This window comes from Schistocerca serialis, chromosome 3 (assembly GCF_023864345.2).
Source record: "Schistocerca serialis cubense isolate TAMUIC-IGC-003099 chromosome 3, iqSchSeri2.2, whole genome shotgun sequence".
Lineage (NCBI taxonomy): Eukaryota > Metazoa > Arthropoda > Insecta > Orthoptera > Acrididae > Schistocerca > Schistocerca serialis.
Window position 1 is genome coordinate 431,988,634 of NC_064640.1, and position 22,182 is coordinate 432,010,815.

Sequence of the window (22,182 nt, forward strand, 5' to 3'; positions counted from 1 at the left end):
TCCTTTACTCAATGTTTTTGCTTGAATATCGTATTTTTAGAACCCCACACAAGTCACAATCATTTGTCAAATTAATTAAAATAATATTTTTATGACTAGAACTTTGTTTCCCGTACAGATATTCGCTGAATTCAACACAATGGGAAAATGTTGACAAACTTTTTAATATTTATCAAATTCTAAATAATTTGAAGAATGACCCTGTGCCAATAATTCAGCACTACGTCCCTAGATAGCATGACAGTACTCCATTGTGCATTTTGAGCCTACTAACAGTTGCTGAAGTGTGAAAAAGTATTTTTTTCTTCGGCACTTGATATTTTTTGTGTTTACTGTTGTTGAACACCATCGTAACTATGGGTGAATCTGTGGATAAGGAAGCAACTAAGGCCGGAGTGTGAAAGCGGTTACGCCGACAGTACGAAATAGCATGAATAGCTCTTTCTGACACTTACGTGGACTTCCCTAATCAAGATAGCTTCTTCGGTCTGTTGTTGTAAACACACACCACATCATTCTAGGGACAGCCGTTACCATACTGAAATGCGAGATGGCGGATCTGGTCCCGAAAGGGAATGCTTGTTCATATCGTAGCGTTGGTTGGTTCACACTTGAAAAATCATGCGACAGACTCAACACGATGACATCCATCTTGACGACAAGATGTCCCCATATTAAACCATAGATCTGTGCCAAGTTCAGAACGTCTTGACGCTCTGGTTAATTTTAAATATTTGAACAGGTCCCTGCAGAACGTGTAACCTAAAATTTTCGTTTCAGGTTATGGCAAGAAGGCAGTATATTTCACGGAGGAAACTAGGAATAGTGTTAGTCAAAAATACATAACATTCAACTAGAGAAATTGCAAGCAAACTGTTCATTGACCACAGAACGGTGGGAAACATTTTAAAAACCAGAGACAAAGAAAAATTAGTTCGCGTCAAATTTCTTTCAAAATTGAACAAGATATTTAAGAGATTATTTCGCATCAAAAAATGCTTAGTCGACTTTGGAATGAATGTCAGGAGGAGTACTTCCAAGAAGAAACCTACGCTAACTAAGAAGCACGTAGCAGACAGGATTTATGTATGAAGAATGGACCGTGGAAGACTGGGACAGTGTAATTTTCTGTGATGTAAAGAAGTCTATGATAGTGATGTTAGGTGACAAACTCTGGATTGAGGAAGCAGAGTAAGAGAACAATGAGTGTTGTTCAAATCAAAAAAGTTCTCTGAAAATGATATGTTGTGGAGCGCCTTTTGTTCGAAAGTGGCTGGAAGGACAAAAATACAGTCAGTGGTTCGAAGTACAGTGAAATCACTGAAAAGGAATTAATAAATACAGCTAGGGACCATTTCAGCAATGCAACCTTGGAACATTTATTTTCAAGACGACAAAGCCACCGATCGACGGTTGCACAGCTATGACACATGGGAGAGGGTTACGTAGATGGTAAAAAAACTGAACTGGCAGGTGCCAACTACCCAGCGAATACTTACTTACAACGTTTCAAGAACCAGTATTAAGTGAGGGATCTATGAATGTAGTGTCGCTCCCGTATAAGCGGAAAAGACAAGACTGACTGCAACACGCGCAGTAGGAGTCAAGCCATCATCTTCCCGTTCTCCATACGCGAATGAAAAGGAAAGAAACATTATATGGTGCAATGGGAGGTAAATCTGACACGCACTTCTTAGTTCTTTGCAGAGTATAGTTGTACATTTAGATTATCGTTCTAAGAGATTTCTTTATTGCGTGTAATGGTTCCAAACTATTGCTACTCCACCAACTAATTTTGAGTAGAATCCATTGATATTTATTCAGTATTAATATAAGGTGACCGTTACGAAAATATGACTGCTGCAAATTTCGAGCGCAGTAATGTGATCAACGTAAACAGGTGTTGTAAACTGAGTTTCTGTTTGATGATTCCTAGCTACAATAGCCTAAGAATTATTATATGCACCTCAGTGTATTTTACATTTATATATTTTACAGGTTTGTTATTAACTCGTAAATGAAAATATATTTGAGAGTTTTTTGGCTTATTCCACATCCATGAGGATCATTTCATTGTACTCTCTGTGGAAAGGACGTTGGCATCTGACATTTTTCTGTAAAAATGTATTATCTGCTCTTGCTTCATGACGTCTTTCAAGTAGTTGAACTCTCGTCACTATTGATATGGAGAACACTGTGTCTAATCTACAGCTACGAGTTTCGGAAAGATAGTTGGGAGCAAGAAGTTTCCGTTCGAAGTACGTACAGTCCAGAATCAGTACGCCAGTCAGACAAAATCGCTTAAATTAACTCATGAAGTTTTCCACCATATAGTAAAGTGACTACCATCTTTCGTTCTTCATTCGGTTTGCTTCGGACAGGAATACAAAATTTTCTAGTTTCCTTTCGTTTCTTTTTCTGTATCTCTGCCGCCCATTTTACATCTTTATCAAAGTGTTTCAATTTATCTTTGTAGGAGATGCAACTTGTTTTTTGAGAAATTATTTTATCGTGTAACCTAACAGTAAAAACATACTCCGTCCACAATCCCTGGAGTGCCCATCGGTACCGACAGACCGCTGTGTCATCCGCCACCAATTGCGTCATTGGATGCGGTACGGAGAGGCGTTCGGTCAGCACACCGGTCCCTACATCTATATCTACATCTACACGATTACTCTGCAGTTCGCAATTAAGTGCCTGGCAGAGGGTTCATCGCGCCACCTTTAAACTATTTCCCCACCGTTCCACTCTCGAAAAGCGCGCGGAAATAACGAACACACAAATCTTTCCGTGCGAGTCCTGGTTTCTCTTATTTTATTATGATGATCATTTCTTCCTGTGTAGATGAACATCAACAAAATGATTTCACACTCTGAGGCGAACAGCAAATACTCTAGAAGATAGTGGGCAAGCGTAGTGTAAGCAGCCGCTTTAGTGAACTTATTTCATTTTCTTGGTGTTTTGCCAATAAATCGCAGTCATTATTTTGCTTTCCCCACAACATTAGCTGTTTGATCTTTCCAGTTTAACCCATTTCTGCCTAGCGTGGCATATGTCACGCAACATTCTACCATTGTTTTCTTTTGTTGGCAACAATGCATGTATTTGAAATGGCTATTGTTGTATGTCTCTCAGTTGACGAAGCTCTGTTGTTAACATTTAATCGGGTTTTTGCCAGTTGAAAGCAGGAAGAGGACAGTGTCTGGTCGTCCATTTACTGAAGACTTTTTCAATACAAGATTACGTTTTTGAATAAGAAGTAAGTATTATTTTGTGAAGCAATATACCACACAATTTTTAAAACCTTTTCTTAATTATAATGTTAAAGGTGCTGAAATTTATATTACAGATTGGCCACAAAATGCAGTTCATTATTATGGTTTCAAATCCAGTTGTGTGTTGCACATATGTCACACTAGGCAGAACAGTAAATATAATGGTTTCCTTCTTTCTAGAGGCCTATCTGTGTGTGAAATCCTGGATATTCTTGAGGAGGAGGAGGAGGAGGAGGAGGAGGAGGAGGAAGGTGTAAAGAATATATTTATTGAGCCTTCTGAAGTTAGAGTCGGACGTAGATTTTGGTGAAGATGGGGGTGGAAAGATAAATAATATTGGACCAAGGTAATTAAAAAAAAAAGGAGTTAGGTGATGAACCCGAGACTGGCTGCTCTCATAATGATAAATCAGGAAATGTCATTTAAGATAAAACAGAAAAGCTACAGAGCTCAAAAACTGTAATAATTGGGGAAGAGAGGATCTGCAAAGTGATAACGCCTTATTTCCTGAGAGTGATCACAGCAAATACAGAAGCTTGTCTCCAGCTCAGTGCTTTGAATTGTTTTAGAATGGTGAAATAATTAAATTTCTCAGTGCTGAATCTACAAAATACGCCTTGTTCAAGAACTTCACAGATCTAAAAATAACACATGACGAGATTAAAAGGTTTTGTAGGAGAGCACTTGCCTGCTAAAGGCAAAGGTCCCGAGTTCGAGTCTCGGTCGGGCACACAGTTTTAATCTGCCAGGAAGTCTCATATCAGCGCACACTCCGCTGCAGAGTGAAAATCTCATTCTGGAATTCTAATTCTCTCGGGCTATAATCATCTACCTAGCAGATGATGTTACTGGAATTCGGGGTTGGGCTTGAGAAGAGACACATCTGATACAATTGAGATTTATTCGCTCATGTGATAACACACAAATAAGCGATAAAATGTGGAAACTTCGTCCATTAATAGATATTTTAAGAAAAGTGTTTCCTCTCCATCACCTGAAAACATTCTAAGAAGATTACTCATATTGTCTCCTAAATCGTTTATGTAGATCAGGAACAACGCAGGGCCTATAGCACTCCCCTGGGGAACACCAGATCTTACTTCTGTTTTACTCGATGACTTTCCGTCAATTATTGCGAACTGCGACCTTCCTGAAGGGAAATCACAAATGCAATCACACAACTGAGACAACAATCCATAATCGCGCATTTTAATTAGAAGGCGCTTGTGAGGAACGGTTTCAAAAGCCTTCTGAAAATCAAAAAATATTGAATCAATTTGACATCTCCTGTCGATAGAACTCATTACATCGTGAGAATAAGGAGCTAGTTGTGTTTCACAAGAAGGATATTTTCTGAATCCGTGTTGGCTATTTGTCAATAAATCGTTTCCTTCGAGGTGGTTCATAACGTTAGAACACAGTATATGTTCCAAAAACCTACTGCAAATCGACGTTGGTGATATGGATCTGTAATTCAGCGGATTACTATTTCCTTTCTTGGGCATTGGTGTGACTTGTGCAACTTTCCAGTCTCTGGATATGGGTCTTTCCACGAGTGAGCGGTTGTATATAATTGCTAAGTATGGAGCTATTGAAACTGACGGGTATGCGATCTGGTACGGAAGCCTTGTCTTTGTTTAAAGCTGCTTCGCTAGACCAAAGATATATACATCTGAATTACTCATGTTGGCTGTTGTTCTTGATTCGAATTCTGGAATATTTACTTCGTCGTCTTGTTTGAAGGTATTTCTGCTGCGCGTTGTCAGTTTCCATAAGATGGAGTTGCTCGTACTCGGTCAAGTAGCTCCTCACTCCTCAGCTGGCATCACAAGGCTGAGTACACCCCGTTAGAGTCCACCCACCAACTAAAAATCCGTGGTAGTACCGGGAATCGAACCCGGATCAACCGCGTGGCCACTCAGTTACGGAGACGGACTTTTGTGATGCGCATATGTTAAAAAACCCAAGAACATACATAATATGCAAAATTTTCCGAACTACTTATTATTGCATCCTTGTAAAGATGATGTCACTCAAGAAAAATTTGTTAAATTCAAGTCATGGTGCGCAGAAAATGTTTAATTATTATTTACGAGTCTTCGAAAAGTAAATATGGAGAAAGTGTTTGTCAATAACTCAGTTTTTTTTCTTTATTGCAGGTATGTTATTTGACGACTGTCGTCCACAGTGGCAATACAAAAAAGAAAGAAAACCCGTAAGTAAAATTTACCTCATTTCAAACATACGTCCAACTACACACACACACACACACACACACACACACACACACACACACACACACACACACATATACATATATATATACAGGGTGTTTCAAAAATGACCGGTATATCTGAAACGGTAATAAAAACTAAACGAGCAGCGATAGAAATACACCGTTTGTTGCAATATGCTTGGGACAACAGTATATTTTCAGGCAGACAAACTTTCGAAATTACAGTAGTTACAATTTTCAACAACAGATGGCGCTGCGGTCTGGGAAACTCTATAGTACGATATTTTCCACATATCCACCATGCCTAGCAATAATATGGCGTAATCTCTGAATGAAATTACCCGAAACCTTTGACAACGTCTCTGGCGGAATGGCTTCACATGCAGATGAGATGTACTGCTTCAGCTGTTCAATTGTTTCTGGATTCTGGCGGTACACCTGGTCTTTCAAGTGTCCCCACAGAAAGAAGTCACAGGGGTTCATGTCTGGCGAATAGGGAGGCCAATCCACGCCGCCTCCTGTATGTTTCGGATAGCCCAAAGCAATCACACGATCATCGAAATATTAATTCAGGAAATTAAAGATGTCGGCCGTGCGATGTGGCCGGGCACCATCTTGCATAAACCACGAGGTGTTCGCAGTGTCGTCTAAGGCAGTTTGTACCGCCACAAATTCACGAAGAATGTCCAGATAGCGTGATGCAGTAATCGTTTCGGATCTGAAAAATGGGCCAATGATTCCTTTGGAAGAAATGGCGGCCCAGACCAGTACTTTTTGAGGATGCAGGGACGATGGGACTGCAACATGGGGCTTTTCGGTTCCCCATATGCGCCAGTTCTGTTTATTGACGAAGCCGTCCAGGTAAAAATAAGCTTCGTCAGTAAACCAAATGCTGCCCACATGCATATCGCCGTCATCAATCCTGTGCACTATATCGTTAGCGAATGTCTCTCGTGCAGCAATGGTAGCGGCTCTGAGGGGTTGCCACGTTTGAATTTTGTATGGATAGAGGTGTAAATTCTGGCGCATGAGACGATACGTGGACGTTGGCGTCATTTGGACCGCAGCTGCAACACGGCGAACGGAAACCCAAGGCCGCTGTTGGATCACCTGCTGCACTAGCTGCGCGTTGCCCTCTGTGGTTGCCGTACGCGGTCGCCCTACCTTTCCAGCACGTTCATCCGTCACGTTCCCAGCCCGTTGAAATTTTTCAAACAGATCCTTTATTGTATCGCTTTTCGGTCCTTTGGTTACATTAAACCTCCGTTGAAAACTTCGTCTTGTTGCAACAACACTGTGTTCTAGGCGTGGAATTCCAACACCAGAAAAATCCTCTGTTCTAAGGAATAAACCATGTTGTCCACAGCACACTTGCACGTTGTGAACAGCACACGCATACAGCAGAAAGACGACGTACAGAATGGCGCATCCACAGACTGCGTTGTCTTCTATATCTTTCACATCACTTGCAGCGCCATCTGTTGTTGAAAATTGTAACTACTGTAATTTCGAAAGTTTGTCCGCCTGGAAATGTACTGTTGTCCCAAGCATATTGCAACAAACGGTGTATTTCTATCGCTGCTCGTTTAGTTTTTATTGCCGTTTCAAATATACCGGTCATTTTTGAAACACCCTATATATATATAATCATCCGCGCCTCTCTGTCTCCCTCGCTCTCGCTCTCTCCCTGCCTCCCTCCCTCCCTGTCTCTCCCTTTCCTCCCGCCCCTCTCCCATCATGGCAATCATAATCTGAAATGGATGGTATTGTGATATGACGATATAATAATTTATATTATTATTTCCATTCTTAATATAAGGACGAACTTAAAGTTTGTTTGCAAACATTGTAACTTCTTTGATGATAATACTCAGTAGATGTCTGAAGATGGCCTTGTAAGCCGAAAACCGGTTAACAATAAAAGTTATATTGTAGAACGAAAGCAAACTGGTGCTTTTCATTTATTATGAAATGTCCGTTCAAAGGCCGTAAATTCCAAAATCGGTATGCCAATCAGGCAAAATCGCCGTGACCATTGAGGAAATCATCCCACCGACGCATCAGGTTGAAGATAACCTTCTAGGCTTGGTTATTTGGGGGAGGGGAAGAGAACCGTTTAGTAAAACACCGTGTCCTGTTGCGTGGAGAAGTCTGCAACCGTCTGCTGCATATCTTCGTCCTACAGGAATCGTAGACCCTTCAAGGCTGCTGTTTAAGATGCAGAAGGTGTGAATCTCATGGGGAGAGATCAGGGCTATAGGGTGAGCGCTAGTGTATCTCCAACTTAAGGTGGCGTAACTACTGCGTTACGATATGGGGACGTGCTTTAATATGAAACGGTGGCACCCCTTGTCGCACAATTCCACAACGGTGGTTTTAAACAGACATGAGGCTCCATACACATTCTTTTGTCCTTCGCCAGACATGAAAAGAATAACAGCACATTGATCCTGTTTGGACGCATTTCGTAAATATGCCTCCATAGTTACTGAGCGAGTTGGCGCACTGGACTCGCATTCTTGAGGACGACGGTTCATACCCGCTTTCGGCCATCCTGACTTAGGTTTTCTGTGATTTCCCTAAAACGCTTCAGGCAAATTCCGGGATGGTTCCTTTGAAAGGGCACAGCCGACGTCCTTCCCCATCCTTCCGTAATCCGATGGAACCGATGGCCTCGCTGTTTGGTCCCCTCCCCACACCAACCATCAACCAACAAACCGCCAAAGATCACGTTTCTTCATTTACCGCACGCACCTTGGAAAGACACGAATGCAACACTAATCCCTTGCCTACACATCAGTGCTTATATACCCGTATTAGATTCGTGTCATGTTGCATATATGCTGCAGCGACGCCCTCAAACGGAAACGTTTTAATCGTCCTTTACACATCAGATTTTTTTATCATCGTTACGAATGCATCGAATTTACCAAACTGGTTTGTCTGCGATTTGAGTATACTTCGATTTAACATTGCCTAGATCAGTGAGAGGATTATATTTGCATTATTAAGTAGTCTCTTGTATTTAACAGGTATTGCGGTCCTAACTTCCGGTAAATTATCTTGACGAACTCATTATTCTTTTCCTTGGTGGCAGAGTTTTGGTTCCAAGTGTAATATTGAACTATTGCTCAACCTTGAGGCCTACTGGACCAAGCAATGTACAACAAGGAGCATGTTCAGAGTTTTTTTAGGTTTCCTCTGTGGCCACATTACTTCCATTCCCTCAAAATGATGTCTCTTCCGCGTGACATCACCACAGTTGTTCCGGTCTTCTTGGGTTCTCCTGCCAGCCCAACTGTCCAGACGTGAATTTTCTTCCCAAATAATTTTTTTGTCTGCTATATCCAGTTGTGTTGTTCCTCCTTCCTTCTGCTCTTCTTTCATTGCACCGATCCATATTATCACTTCATCTTTACGAACACCTTTACTACGATTTCGATAGAATTCTACAACCCGTCTAGCTAATCCGGTTAATTAGATTCATTTAATATGCCCGCAGAATTTTAGCCTGTGGATTGTTTTCATATCCAAATAAATGTCGGTATACTTTCGAGTTTCCTTATTTGGTCTTGAACTTATGTTCCTTCTTCAGCACAATGTGGAGCTAAAATTTTCCTAATTGCTTTTCGTTGTCTCTTTAAGATATCTTTAATGTTTGTTCTGCTTAAAATCAGTTTCAGCCCCATAAAGAAACACTGGTTTTATGATTGTGTTTCTCAGTTTTCTGTATTACGAGATGGCTTTCCTTTTATACGACAGTGTGCTGAAAAGTAATGCATCAGATTTTTTTTATTTTGTTCTCAATATCGGCTGAGGTATTACATGCCCCATATATTAATCTGTAGACTTTCCCTCTTCGCTGACGCAAGTTGCAACCCTCTACCGCTAGAGGGCTCCGACTTGTAGCGTGTAATCTGGCGGTGTGTAAGAGAACTACGTCTGTGAGTGAGAAACAGCTGGCTAGAATAGAGTTTCGAATTCAGTGTGTTCGTCCTCTCATTGAGCACCCAATTCCTCAGGACGGCAGTGCCAGAGCATACACAAGCGCTGCGACGTTTGCAACAATGTGACGGCTTGGGGTCACTGTCATCGATCATCCTCCATACAGTCCCGTCTTGGCCCCTTCCAATTTTCGTGTTTGAAAACCTTAAACAGCACCTTCGAGGACTTCACATTGATAGTGATGAAGCTGTGCAGGTAGAAATGAGGTTTTGGCTCCGTGAACGAAGTGAAACATTCTACATTGACGATTTCAACTGATTGGTCTCTCGTTGGGAGAAATGTGTTAATCTTCAGGACGACTATGTTGACATATGAATATGTATACCTGAAGAATGTAATGTAGAACGTTAATAATGTTTGTTTTATTCAAAAAGGTTGAGGAGTTTTCATGTAAAAAAAAAAAAAAAAAAATAATCGGAGGCGTTACTTTTCAGCATGCCCTCGTAGAGGCCCGAAAGCAGTTTCCGTTTGGTGACTACGGATTTCGTAACCAATCTTTTCCTCGCCGTTTTCCTGAGTTATCATTACACTACAGGCCATTAAAATTGCTACACCACGAAGATGACGTGCTACAGACACAAGGTTGGCGCCAGTGGCGACATCTACAACGTACTGACATGAGGAAAGTTTCCAACCGATTTCTCATACACAAACAGCAGTTGACCGGCGTTGCCTGGTGAAACGTTGTTGTGATACCTCGTGTAAAGAGGAGAAATGCGTACCATCACGTTTTCTTTGATAAAGGTCGGATTGTAGCCCGTAGCGATTGCGGTTTATCGTATCGCGACATTGCTGCTCGCGTTGGTCGAGATCCAATGACTGTTAGCAGAATATGGAATCGGTGGGTTCAGGAGGGTAATACGGAACGCCGTGCTGGATCCCAACAGCCTCGTATCACTAGCAGTCGAGATGACAGGCATCTTATCCGCACGGCTGTAACGGATCGTGCAGCCACGTCTCGATCCCTGAGTCAACAGATGGGGACGTTTGCAAGACAACCATCTGCATGAACAGTTCGACGACGTTTGCAGCAGCATGGACTATCAGCTCGGAGACCATGGATGCGGTTAGCCTTGACGCTGCATCACAGACAGGACCGCCTGCGATGGTATACTCAACGACGAACCTGGGTGCACGAATGGCAAAACGTCATTTTTTCGGATGAATCCAGGTTCTGTTTACAGCATCACGATGGTCGCATCCGTGTTTGGCGACATCGCAGTGAACGCACATTGGAGACGCGTATTCGTCATCGCCATACTGGCGTATCACCCGGCGTGATGGTATGGGGTGCCATTGGTTACACGTCTCGGTCACCTCTTGTTCGCATTGACGGCACTTTGAACAGTGGACGTTACATTTCAGATGTGTTACAACCCGTGGCTCTACCCTTCATTCGATCCCTGCGAAACCCTACATTTCAGCAGGATAGTGCACGACCGCATGTTGGAGGTCTTGTACGGGCCTTTCTGCACACAGGAAGTGTTAGACTGCTGCCCTGGCCAGCACAACCTCCAGATCTCTCACCAACTGGTCAATGGTGGCCGAGCAACTAGTTCGCACAATACGCCAGTCACTACTCTTGATGAACTGTTTACTCTTGAACTGTTGTATCGTGTTGAAGCTGCATGGGCAGCTGTACCTGTACACGCCATCCAAGGTCTGTTTGACTCAATGCCCAGGCGTATAAAGGCCGTTATTACGGCCAGAGGTGGTTGTTCTGGGTACTGAATTCTCAGGATCTATGCACCCAAATTGCGTGAAAATGTAATCACATGTCAGTTCTAGTACAATATATTTGTCCAATGAATACCCGTTTATCATCTGCATTTCTTCTTGGTGTAGCAATTTTAAAGGCCAGTAGTCTATTATTATTTGCTACTCCGTGTGGAAAGGCGAAAAATACTTGTTTATAAAAGCAAAAGTTGCAGGAAATCAGCAAGGCAAGAAAATAAAGTCTCTCTCTCTCTCTCTCTCTCTCTCTCTCTCTCTTTCAATTTCATTTGTTGATGTCAGCTAGCACCTGTATACAACTGCAGTTCACAGGACAGGACATCTTGTCGCCTTCTGATACAATGAGTCTATGTAATGAAGTCCTGGAGCAGCAACGTAACAGCGCTTACCGGTCCCGCAGCTGGGCGGCCACAGGAAGCCACGCGCCTCCGCGCGCTCAAGCGGAAGACCGGTGCAACAAAAATCCGCCGCACCTGCCGCTCGCTGCCTCCGCGCAGATGGTGCCGCCGAGCTATCTATACGTATACCGGGGCAAGCCAGCCCAGTTTGTCCAACTTTTTTTTCCAGTGGGCAGTTTCCACCCATGAAGTGCAATTCTGGATTATTTATCAGACTTAGGAATAGGTCAGTGTTGAGAGAGAGAGAGAGAGAGAGAGAGAGAGAGAGAGAGAGAGAGAGAGAGAGAGAGAGGGGGGGGGGGAGACAGAGAGGGGGGATGGGCGAGAGAACAGTGTTGAAGTGTTGATGTTCTAGCATTTTTTACTACATATCGCCCAGAAGTCGTATTTCCAGAGTAGAGTTTAGGGCAACTGCATTGTCCTCGTGTTTGTTTTTTTAAGTTTTTACAATTCAGTCTCCCGACCCCCTCTCCCCCTCGCTCTCCCCCCTCCCCCGGTCACTCACATATTATTTTCATTTGCTTTGTCCTTGACTGTCAGTTCATCGTAAGTAATTGATTTTCCCAGCAATAATTCAAGAAACGATGCCCTCATTATACAGTTTTTGACACTGTTTGTGGTGTTCATTAGATAAAATAAAAAACATGATACAGTATGGATCCTCGTCCTACATAAAATCGTCCACTTGAAACTCTGTAACTACGCACAGAAGGCCATGTCATCTTCACCTGTGGATACTACTTGATGCTTCTGCCAGTGTCCGGAGATAGTTGTGGGCAGCTACATCTCGGGTACCACTGTACACGCGCAGCTCATGTTTATATTTCCAAAGATTTTGTTTGGCCAGTCTCTGGCCGTTACTTCCATGCTATACTTAAAACTACTCATCTGCATTAAAAAATATCCAAAAATCTCTCTCAGTTGTCATTTATTTTCAGCTCGAGAACGTGGGTGAATTTTATCTCGTGAATGGCTATATCCAGTTCTTTCACTAACTTGAGTTCTCTTCCTTTGAGTCAGTGGAATTAGAAGTCAGCAGTGGCCAAGCATGTGTATCAAACGGGCCACCCCTTGAACGGTGTGTACCTTCACTTCGTGGCGCACTGTAGAGGTTTGGATTTAATCCAGGGCATTAGCATAAACAATCGTGATCAGAAACTTTAAAACTTTACGCTGTCACCTCTCCTCCCCTTACCGGCCAAATACTGGCAGTGAACATTTCATCCACGACAAGGATACGAACCGGCTTACCTCCGAGTCTAGTGCCAAGGCAAAGGACTACGTTAGCGACCATTTTATTTTATTTTTTTCAAACGGAGACAGAATAATCCGTGGTCCGAGAGAGATTCGATCCCGCGCGACCTCTGGATTTGCAGGAACGCGCATTACCGCTTGTTTCGCCTTAACTACTTATTGTGTTTTAATTTTTTATTACAACCAGAACATGTTTGAAGTGTATTCCACACTTTTCACAAGGAACTACATTAAAAATTACAAAATACCACAAAAGGAAGAAAATTGTAGGACAAATAGTTACTTTTTTTACCACCTCGCTCAAAATAATCGGGTACGCACTCCCACAAGAAATGAAAATATCTGACTTTCAACATTATATCAGATAACAAGAACGTTCAAATCGCCAGCTCTCGCACAGATGAGGGGGAGTCGTCTGTCAGAATCCACAGTCCATAACGGTCAGTTCGTATATCCAATCGAAACTAACTGTGCAGTAAAACTTTTCAGGGCTGGAACACCCGAACCGTTGAGAGAATCCATTAACACTCTTTTTAAGAGATTGGCATAATGTGTTCGGCGCCATATCTTCTCATGTCGTTTGGATGATCTCGGCTACGGAGGCGGGTAAAAAGTAAGAAGTGCTCACTGAATGCAAATAATTATCACTGATAGAGTATAACAACCGCTACGTCACATCGGAAAAATGGATAATAGTAAATACATTGTTTTCCTCTTTCAACAGTAACTAATAAAAAGAATGCCTTCAGTGCTGCAGGAAAGATGGGCCGTAACCTTTCCGGCAGATGGAATCATTGGTATTAATACTATCTACGAGCCACACACAGAATTTTTCTCCCTGACATCATAGAACGAGCATAATTTTGTTTCTTCTTATCTCTAAACGTAGGTCAAGTCTAATCAAACCGTCTAAGCAAAGTAGTTTGCACTGTGTAGCAAAGTCTTAAATCATCTCGTAATTCGTTTTATGTATATCAGCTTAAATGACCAGAAAATTATTTCTGAGAATAGTTCGTCTTACATTGATTTATTATTTAAAAAAGCTCATAAATTTTTGTTTGATTCGGTGCGGATGTACATGCTCCAATGAATTAAATTATAAAAACAGTACTTAAAAATTCTAAACAAACTTGGTGAATATAGAGGGTACCACGTACCACAGTGGTGTACGTAAGGTCTAGCTGGACAAGTTGATAAAGGACACGGGATCCATCAAGCTGTGAAACAGCCTCAAATTATCCCACACGAGCCAGATAAGCTACAGCGCATTCACGCCACGCGAAATTTTGATTAAAATCGTCCTTTAATATTTAAAACTTCTAGTTCTTGCACTTACGAAAAGTAAAATTAACATTTGTGCAACTCAAGAAATTGTGTGTTTTAACATAACAAAATTAATAATTAAATCGGATTGTTCGTCTCACTTTATTAATACGGAACTACTGCACTTCCCAGAGTTAAGTTTCTATCGAACTGTAAACGTAATTAGTTTCTGTATAGTGTTTAGAAAAGTCTTTCATTGCCCTGACGGGAAAGCTGTAAATTAATAACGTTAACGAAACAGCCGACTAAGCCGGAGGCGTAAGGCAGGGAGAGGATACACGCACGACGCGAATGCACTAAAACTTATGTGACTTTCGCAGGCCAATTTGATGTTGTTTTCGAGCGTGATAGACCAGCTCAACTATTCACAGAGGTCCAGTGTCGGCTGTAATTATCGTATGACAACGAAACGTGGTAGATATTCTAATGCGTTAATGTGGAACCGGTTTAAGCTGGAAAAAAAGTGTTTCAATTTTGGTCTTCAGGCACAAATCTAGCGCTACGAATGCAAAAAACACATACATATGTTTCCATATGTAATGGATTAGAAACGGGATGTGAAAAAGATTAAGTTCATGGGAAAGGCATAATGTTGACGTTATTATTAACCGCCGCTTACACAGTTGGTTCCATACGTTTCTTTAAAATTCTTTATTCTTAATCTTTAATCGGAATTGTTCTCAGAGCGCCGGCAGCCACATCGTTTCACTTTCACGCCTGTCTGAGGGTTGTTGCATTACTCTCTATGTTTTGTGTTGTACATTTGGTGATTTTATATTACAGGCTTCTTCACTGATGCGAAGCTACTCGTGTGTTCACATAAACAATAATAACTGAGGTACCAAACGGAATAAATTATGCTTACGTCAATACTCTGTAACGAGCCACCGGAGACCACGGATCCCTCATACCAAAACACTCAGAAAATATCCGTGAACAATCTCGGAAATTTTCTTAGTGGGGTTCGTATTCACTAAGTGCATAAAAAAAGGAAAACAACGAAAGCACAACACATTACCATGTCTAATACGGCGTAGAGAAACAGTAGGCTTTCAGAACAGGTTCCACTTGTCTCGGAAAGGATAAATACGGGTCCTTTATGGTTTTCAAGGGAACCTCACTGCAAAATAGTGGCAAGCTCAGGTAGCAATGATGAAGGTGGGTTGCGATTATATACCCTTCTCTCCAAAAGCTCAATATGAGTTCTGGTGAGTGTGGTGGGCAGGGAGGAGTGACACTTCATCCTGGATTGCGAGTGCTGTGTGAGCAGGGAGCATAGCGTCGCCATTGGGGAAGAAACATTGTCCCATGGGATGAACCTGATCAGACAGAATGGTCACATAATCCTTGGCAGTAATGCGAACTTGCAGAGTATCCATGCGGCCCATGGAATTCCACAATATAGCTGCCAAAATCACCACCGAACCCTCCGTCGCGTTTCACTCACGGAAAATAAACTCGTTCAGAAGTTGTAAACACTGCGAAGTAAGACTCATTCGACCAAATGACTTTCTTACACTGCTCCATAGTCCAGGTTTTACGGCTTCGGCACAACGTTTTCGTGTTGCAGGTATTTGAATCACTGATCAGTGGTTTAGGAATTCCAGCATGCCCTGCAGTTTCCCGCTTCTGGAGCTCGCTTCGTGTTTTGCTGCTGACAGGGTTCGCGACTGCGACATTTAGTTCTGGTGTGACTTTTTCAGCTGTCGTCGTCCTATTTTTCGTCATAATGCTCTTCAATGGCGGTCTGTCACGATCAGTCAACACACACTTTCCTCCTCGTTATGACCTAGCGAATGATTATTTTCTGCTTTTCGTGCACGCGGTATAACCCTTCGATACGGTGCTTCTTGAAACACTTCGGCTACCTTGATTACAGAAGCAGCCACTATACGAGAACCAACAATTTGTCATCGTTAGAATTCAGTTAGCTCTGACACAATGCACTCATAACAGTACGAAGCACTCTTCTGGTGACGATTAACAGTTTCAACGTATTAAAGACGTTGCACATGTGTCGTTTGTGGTCTAACACAATAGCGCAATCTGCATGCTTGGTTATTATCCGCATTTATGTTCAAACATGCATTTCTCGCGGTTGTTTCTGTATTTTTGTCCAACCTCTCTACATGCAATAACCGAAGCCACAGCTAATCACAAGAAAATGAGCTGCAAACTTTGCACATCGATTAGAAGTGTAAGAAGAGGACTCTAGCTCAGACACCCACCCACTGGGCTATTAGGACTCAACCACAGATGCAATTCTTCCAGTGCCTTTCTCTTACATCTCTACTTCCGGTTGGGCACAAAGTTTCAATATCAATGTGCACTCCACTGTAGACTACAATCGACGGCACATTTTATATGAAAGCTTTAAGAACTGGCAATAAGATGCTTCTATCCAAAGGTAGTACCACATTTAGTCAATGCTCGACAAAACAGAAAAAGAAATTCTCAGCAATGTTAGGACCGTTTCAAAATGAATGCAAAGTGATTTTGAGAGCATACTTTTTATTGTGGACGAGAAGTTGGAACACCGATTCTCATTAGGAAGCAGGGTGTGGAACCTGGTTTCTTTGCACCAAAAAAGGCCAAGTCTGTACCATTTACTGGGTGGTCAATGGGCCCCAACCTGGGAATAATTAACTCCCTGATGGGTAATATGAATTTTTTTCTCAAAGATAAATGCAAACAGTGTTTGATTGTAGTTTAATTACTAAATTAACTTATTTTAATAAAAACGTCTATTATAACTGTTTCGTTACATTCCGATATTTTCTGCATAAAAATGCAATAATTACAAAAAATTTTCAAACACGAGGCATTGTCGGGCGCTCGCTGTGGTAGGAGGCACAATTTGTGAAACGAATGTATGAACCATGTTACCTGAAATTCGTGCGCAGTGAAAGACGGATAAACTTCCTGCAACTGACCACTTGGCACGGCATGTCCTGCGGCTCGATTGCATTATCGTTCCATTTATTATTCACTCATCGAACAAGGAAAGTAACAAAATGAACTTTTCAAAACAAGTATTTCTTGTTTATTTCTTTGGAGAAATAATACGTTTTACCTCGGTATGTAAGGATCTTTCTCTTCCCTTACTTTTATCCCTTCTTAGGCGTTCGCTATTTTCATGAGGCAGATTTATAGTATTTTTTCGTTTGTGGTCGGACGCCACAATTGCCATTGAACGTAATAGTGGGAAGTTGTGCGCGTCATCAGTTTGTGAACGGTATAAAATTTGTTCTGCGTGTTTTCGTATATTAACTGTTTATGCATCGCATTTTCGAAGACAGAGTGAGGATGAGCGCAGCACTTGTGTGAACGAACGTGGAAAATCACCTCAAAACCACATTGAGGCTAGTCGGTGTATCAAACCGTGGTCGTTGTAACTCCGCGTCGCGGATTCGTTCCTGTTCTGTCTGACATCCCTGTCTCGCGAGCTAGAGCGATCAGAGTTAAGCTATATGAGCCTGTCAACCAGGCGTGGATCCAAGGGGGCACATTCAGAAGCTCCCAAAACGAAAACACTGTACTAACCACCGATGTAAACAGAGTATTATGGCCATATTAAACCTTTTATTGTTATTATTATTATTGAAATTCTAGGTATCTGTGGCACGTTAGCTATGGATGTGACGGAAAGCTATACTTTGGGGGAGAGGGGGGGCGTCTAGTAGAGATAACAGCACAAGATAAGGTTGACAGCTTTTTCGGAAACTGGATCTTCCACAGCTCAAAGCTGAAGTACAGGAGATTTTGCTGTTGCTAAAATCAACAGTGATGCACGACGAAAGGAATGAAAAAGTTATTTCAAAGATGAAACACGTCAGCGCTTAAGAGTATGTGGAGAATGTGAGTTCGGGTTGAAAGTTACCGTTTCCCGAAGAGTCACAGGGCGAGAGAACATCCGTTAGGAGGGCGACTTCTTGTCAGGGTATCACTATCAGCAGAGTTGGTCTGCTGGAGAAGCCTCATGCCTACTTTCAGCCACAATAAAAGAAAAGTAATGATGACGCAGTTAGGTCAAGGACTGCCTTTATTGTGCACAACATATCGTCCAAAAGTACTACAGTGCTGGACTACATGTACTTGTAGTGAAAAAAAAAAACCACATCGGTGCAATTACTGTTCATCTAACTTAATAGATGAGTAGCATTTTTATCTTCTCTTCGGTGGTGTATGTGACACAAAGACAAACCTTCAGCCGAAAATGGTTGATTAAATGACTGGTGCGCATTTTCCTTGCTGCCATTTGTTGTTAAGTTACGGTGGGTACCACCACTGTTTGCTAGTATACGAGAGCCAGCCAATTTTGCGATACATTTTTAATAACGTCATGTTCACGCTGTGATACATTTTTGAACGTGTCTTGAGCAGAGAAAGTGGATTACCGAATAAAAAATACAGGGTACTATTTAACCCTAGAGAACTAAACCATCGTAAAATTTACGTTTGCAGTGGATATCTCTTCGCGGTTCCTGTCAGTCTGGACACATGAGCAACACAGGCTCGTGAGTACCTTCATAGCAAACATTGTTCTTAGCAACGGCCGAGTTATTTGTCTGACTCCAGCGGTTTGCTGACATAGGTGCTCTTCCCGTACATATTATAAATGCTTAGTAGTGGTGTGCCTGTTTTCTAATAGTCGTCATATTTGTTTTATCGCTAGGAATTGATCTTAATATGACATCTTAGATGAAATATCAAGCAGTCACGGTTAGAAGATCGTTACTTTATATTACATTGGCTGTTTACAGCGCTAATCCCGCCTTTTTCTATTTATTTAAGCACAATATGGATGGTGCTGAGTTAGATTTTGACACCGACATACTGGGTGATTTGCTTGAAGAAGCTGATAGCAACCGACAATAGAAAATTTAGTGAAGAGGAAGATTTCCTTGAAAATGATGTTTCGTGGACAGACGCCATTGATACAGACCACAGTTTTAAAGTAGCGATTGAGGAAAACGAGGAATCGGAAGAATAATCCCTGGGTGACTGTGGAAGGCCGAGCTAGGTCTTGGTTGGATTGTGTTAACATTGTTTAAAGCAGAAGACACTCTACCTGTTTTGTGTGGAAAATACTCTCGGAATTACAATAATTTGTAACTACTGCGTAACATAAATTATGACTTCTTTTCCGATAACATTTTGAGCAGTAAAATTGTCATTCTGTACTTATTTAATTTCTTCATTTGTGTGGCCATAGTGTCCTCAGTTGTTTTATAATTCTTGAGGGTATTTTTGGTCTGTCGTTGCAACTACAAAAATGCGAGATTTCACTAGACACGTTTCGCTTTATTGAGATAAAGCATCATCATTGGTCTGTAATTAAGTTATTTGCATTTTAATTTGCATTTTAGATCAAAAACATTTCGGTAAGAATAGGTTGATTTGTACTTACTGTGATTTTTCTGCTGATTTCTCGCTTACATCGGGAAATGAGGTCTGCTAGCACATAGCTGTTTTTCTGTTTTTGACACTGATCATTTTCGTCTAATTTTTAGATGTTCTGCAGCTTTATGCATTTCTCACACTACACTTATGCGCACACTTATGCGCACACTTATGCGCACACTTATGCGCACACTTATGCGCACACTTATGCGCACACTTATGCGCACACTTATGCGCACACTTATGCGCACACTTACGCGGTGTTATTAGACGAAAATTATCAGTCAAAAACAGAAAAACACTGATGCGGTAGCAGACCGCATTTCCCGATGTAAGCGAGAAATCAGCCGAAAAATCACAGTAAGTACAAATCAACCTATTCCTAACGAACTGTTTTTAGATTTAAAAAGCAAATCAGAATGTAAATAACTTAATTACAGACCATTGATGATGCTTTACATCAATAAAGCGAAACGCGTCTGCTGAAAAAATCATGCATTTTTGTATTTGCAACGACAGACCAAACATACCCTCAAGAATGTACTTATTTAATATGTAACATACCACTGGAGATCTAATAATTGTAATTAACAAGTGTCGAACCTATAAACTATGAATCTGTGGTACCGGAACAATTTAACATTTTACTCCTTTAGTGCTCTGTGGTTAGAAAAGGCGTACTGCTGTTCATATCTAGATTAGAGCGAAGTTACGAGGAAGGCAGTTATGCTGATTGCTGTACCCCTGGTAACTAAGCAACATTTGCTCGATACAATTCTGTTTTTCTTCTGGACAAAGTTATTTAGTGTGTCAAGATCAGAAACATCCTGACTAAAACATTTCAGAGTGCAAAACATTTAAAGCTGGATGCAGAAATTGTGGCTGCCACAGATCTTTCCGAAGTAACAGTCTATAAATTCACATATATAAATCTCCGGAAACCACAAACAAACTTAAAATGAGGTGGCTGGGCAGACCTTTGAGAATATCTATTGGAGGGCTGAAGTCATATACTTGAACAAAGGTTAGACAAAGTACCTTAACCTAAAATGACACTAGATAGTGCACTTTTCGCCCAGAAAGCTCAGTATATCACTGTCGGGATGTGAAACTTTCCCCTTGCCTGCGTTGCTCTTTCAGTGGCGAGGCAGTGCCGCATTTGGGGTGGAGTTATCGTGGAGTGCAGCTGTATGGTTGTCAGTGTCGGCCGCTGTCCGCTGTTTCCGGGCTGTGGCCTACTTTCTGGCACCGCCGCGGCCGGGCTTACACTCCAGCCGCCAGCCGCCCGCACCAATCCCGCCAGATGGATGCTGGAAAATGTAGCACCGGCTGGAAGCCACTCGCAGCCCAACAGCGGTGCTCAAGTGAGACACTCCCTGGAGAGCAACAGCAAACACATTTTTTCGTCGGGGTATAAGATGTTCCAGAGCGTAGTGGACGGGAGATAAGTTATGGTTAGAAGTCCTTACACGTTCAATAATAATGTGAAACCGTCAGTATACTGATCGTCTGAGGTGGCGTATTAATACAGTGTCAGTGCCAGAATTATTAACGAGCGCCGGCCGCGGTGGTCTAGCGGTTCTAGGCGCTCAGTCCGGAACCGCGCGACTGCTACGGTCGCAGGTTCGAATCCTGCCTCGGGCATGGATGTGTTTGATGTTCTTAGGTTAGTTAGGTTTAAGTAGTTCTAAGTTCTAGGGGACTGATGACCACAGATGTTAAGTCCCATAGTGCTCAGAGCCATTTGAACCATTTATTAACGAGCAGTGTTAATGACCCAAACATATTCAGTATTGTCAATGCGTACCGAGCGTGAGAGTCTGCCTAACTACGGTTTAACAATATTGGTCCTTTGCTTGTTGACAGGGCTTCGTGAACCGAACGATGTTGTTCTGTTTGCGTTTTTAGTTCGTCGCTGTTCCATTTACGGTCTGCAGTTAATAGTCCACTGTTCTGCTGCCTACAATGAACAAGAAAAGTATGATTGAATTTACCGAGGGGAAATATATTCCATGTACAATCGGTCTTCAAAGGAATAGGTGGACGAAAACTAAAAATTAGTCTTTTATAGGCCTATGCGAGAGTAGTTTTTGTATATATTACTTTAGGATGGCCACTTGAGGATTCGCTATGGTATTGTTTTCGTCGTTAGTTTGAAAACATATTATTACCTTGTTGAGTTACACAGAAGTGTGTAAAAATGAGTTGCCTTTCGAAAAGTACGCCATATAGATGGTGTCTCAAGAGAAATAGTGAATATGCTGGAATATGACAGGGAAGATCATTCAAAGACAAAAGCCTACTAAACATGGCCTCTAAAATGCATACCTTGAGAGCTATGAGCACTTGGTCATCTTCCATACTGTGGAACACGTCTGTTCTACTAGACAAGTACTCACAGCTCATTTTAGAGCCCATATTTACTACACTTTTTTCTTCGAATGATCATTCCTGTCATATCCCTGAATAATGACCTTCTCTCCTAGGACACCCTGTATATGCGGTGACTAGTGAGAGGTCTGCGAAATGTATATCAGTCTCAGGAAATTAT

At 41.8% G+C, this 22,182-nt stretch overlaps 1 protein-coding gene across 2 annotated transcripts in view; it reads left to right on the plus strand.

The window, feature by feature from the left end:
* Positions 1–22,182, plus strand: part of LOC126470317 (homeotic protein female sterile) — a 568,331-nt gene that overhangs the window by 200,368 nt on the left and 345,781 nt on the right. Inside the window, exon 3 of one of the 2 annotated variants that reach the window (XM_050098094.1) lies at positions 5,438–5,493. The exons of the other annotated variant lie outside the window; for it this stretch is intronic. The gene's annotated coding sequence lies outside the window, so the exon portion shown is untranslated. The remainder of the gene's footprint in view (positions 1–5,437; positions 5,494–22,182) is intronic. 2 annotated transcript variants of the gene reach the window in all.